The sequence below is a fragment of the Elephas maximus genome, chromosome 3 (assembly GCF_024166365.1).
Source record: "Elephas maximus indicus isolate mEleMax1 chromosome 3, mEleMax1 primary haplotype, whole genome shotgun sequence".
Taxonomy (NCBI): Eukaryota; Metazoa; Chordata; class Mammalia; order Proboscidea; family Elephantidae; genus Elephas; species Elephas maximus.
This window is the reverse complement of record NC_064821.1, coordinates 135,123,090-135,126,368: the sequence shown is the minus strand read 5'-3', so window position 1 is coordinate 135,126,368 and position 3,279 is coordinate 135,123,090.

Sequence of the window (3,279 nt, the reverse complement as noted above, 5' to 3'; positions counted from 1 at the left end):
CCAACCGTGCCCTCCCCGCTCCAAGGTTTTTTTGTAAGTGCCACTATGCCAATTTTTTTACGTTTCTGTAAGAAAAAAAATTAGCATTGTGCCCTTATAAAAATACCTCGTGGGAGGAGGGCGCAGTTGACAGATGTAGAAGGTGCATGTTATTTGCCTCAAAATATGGTAATACCATAGTTTACTGCTACTTAAAAATGGAACAATCTATTTCAATAGGATTTTTTTTTTTATATATCATCTAACTTTTTTTTTTTTTTTAAAGTAGAACTGTCCTTCCATAATTTATGAACCTGCTCTTCTTGGAAGCTTCTCTCTCCAATGATGGACAGTAGGCTGTTTTATCCTAGTATTTTCAGGTCCTGTTTTGAATCTTTTATCCACGTTACTCACATACTTCGCGGGTTTGGGCATAAAAACTTCAGTCACTTAGGTTAGTTTGAAACCAGCTGTTAATGCTAATGCCAGTTTCTTTCAGTGGATTCCAGGATATTAGTATCAGGTCTATTTCATTGTCCGAAGTGTGAATTGTGTTTTTGTCTGAATTGGACACTCTTCAAAGCTGTTGGAGTGGGCCTCAGGGAACGTGGCTATCCAGGACTACCCGATGAAGGGAGTCCACCTGGAAAGGACATAGGTACACAAAGACAACTATTAATGTCAGGTTGACATTATGTTAAGCTGCACAAGGAACATATGCTTGGCATGTGAATCCAACTGAGAACTGCTGGGCGTTGCCTCTGGACAGGACAGGCTTGGGTGGAGGTGGTGGGTGTAGAGGGGAGAATTTAGGATACCACAGGAGAGGAAGTGTAATTTCAGGACCTGTTGGAAATCTGGGGGATGGCTTTAGAAGTGGAAATAGGATGGTTGGGTACAATCCATGAAAAGAGCAGAGTAGACAGATGATGAAGGCCTTGAAAACAGTGAAATATGAGTCCTGAATTCTTAATTGCATGGGATGGAAGCTAGTGTTCATACTCTGAACTATATAGCCAAAAAGTAAACTGAGCCATGTAGATTTTAAAAGGGAAGTTTCTGTCTCCCTCAGATGAGTAATGCGGGGACCATCAAACAGTGGTTTCACTTTTTACTTCAGAAATTGTCCCCTTCTCCCAGATTTCTGCTAAGCACTCAAGGTTATTTTTACTACGAGAAGAGATTGTTACACACCGCCTCTTGGTATGATTTCTTCTGGGTCCTTGAACAGTGGATTCTAGTTTTAAGTCCATGTGGTGTGAATCTGAGGTGCAAATATGGTCCCTAAAGCCTAATAACTTGTTATTTTTCCTAGAGCCCTGTGGTCCTGCTCTTGACTCTGCTGCTCTGAGTTCCTAAAGAAAACAGTGGAGTCTAATCTCTGTGTTTTGAAGTATTGATGGTTAGTTAACCAGATGCTGTGGTGCTGTCCTTTTAGGGCCTTCCCCAACACAGAAGAGACAGCAACTTTTTCCATGTTCCTGACAGATTGGAAGGTTTTTTTTATTTCTCTGCTTCAGATTTCTCCCTGGAAATGTTGGTCATTTGCTCAGCCAACATCTTTGGCCTCTGTAGCCAGTGCAGCTTGGAAGCCTATAAAGAGTTTCTGCCACATTTGGACCCTCACAAACAAAACTTCTAAGCATTGGAAGTGGAAAAATTGAGGTGGTGAGGAAAGCCAAGCAAGAGCGGGCATTCAGTCTTCCAGGTAACAAATTAATGGGACTCTGTAAGAAGAAAGCTACTGTTTGTGGCTGACCTGTGTGTGGACAGTCAAAGGGAAAGCATGATCTAGATGTTCTTTCCTAGCCTTCCAAGGTGGCAAAGAGCAATTGTGAGGTTTAGTGTGATTTTTTTTTTTTTTAAGCAATCAAATTCTCCTTTTCCCTACCCAACTTATATGTCCCTTAGGAGTAAGAAGGAAAAGAAGTTTATTCCTCAGCCCCTTTAGCCCATCAAAAAGTACTTTATTTGAAATCCTGAGAAATATTACAAGCTTAGCCCACTCAAAAGTACTTTATAATGTCCTATAATCTCTTACAGTCCCATTTAGTATTTCTCCAAAGAGTAGTAATGAATCTATAAAGCTTAGACCAAGTGATGGTACAAAGTATACATTATATCAAAGGGTATGGTAATCATCTGTTGTTTGCTACCCAACATACATCCACCTTCTTTCTGGTAATGATACCTTGAGTTCCTTTGGGAAACTGCCAACTCTCCCCTGTTCTCACCTATCTGGTTTGGATGAGATTTACCCCAACCCTAGCTCATGGGTGGTTTTCATCAGCCTAAATTGATCAGAGTATTCCACTCCTGTAGTCATGTGTTTGGTTCAAAACTGTGCAGGTGACCTAAGCTGGTGCAATCTGAGGGAACTACAGAAATTTGGATGACAACAGGCGGGTTGCAGCCTCTTCTCTGCTATAAATTGGTAAGGCTAAGAGCAAGTTAGCGTTTTTGCTACTGTAAGGGAGAGCCAGCTCAGAGGAAGCTAATTGAGCCTGCAGTAAACCAAGGCATCTGTCCCTATGGAGCACTGAGTTACATTGTTGCTGTTACCTGCTGTTGAGTCAATTCCAGTTCATAGCCACCGTATAGGGCAGAGTAGAAGTACCACATAGGGGTGGAGTAGAAGTGCCCCATAGGTTGTCCAGGGAGCAGCTGGTAGATTCAAACTGCCAGCTTTTTGGTTAGCAGCCCAGTTCTTAACCATTGTACCACCAGGTCTCCTTAGTTACATTAGGCAATGCATTTTTTTTTCTTATTCAAGTTTAGGTAAGTTGGGTTTTCTGTCATCTGTGCATGCATTTGATACCAGCAAATGAAGTGTGGCAAGTGATATCCCTGGAATATGGAATTGGCTGGATCAAGGAGGCAAGGAGAACCTCTGTATCTTATGCTAGAATGTTAGGAAGGGTTAGATTCGGTTGTAAATGTAAAAATAATCTTAACTGTGGCTTGAACTAAATAGAATTTCTTTTTCTCATATTCAAGAAGACCAGTCAGTGGGAATCAGTGTCAGGGACCCAGGCTCACGCCAACTTGTTGCTCTACCAAAGTGGCTTCTGTTCCCAAGGTCACCATGTGGTGGTACAAGATGGCTGATAGTCACTAGTCCACCTTCTGCCTAATAAAAAGAAGAGAGAAAGGCATGGCCCCAACCTTTAAGGATACCAATTCTATTTACATACTATTTTCGGAACTTGGGCAGTTGCTGTGACTTCTTGCAGGGGGGGCTGAAAAAAAAGTCTTTATTCTGGATGGTAATGTGCCTAACTAAAAATTATGGATCTTATT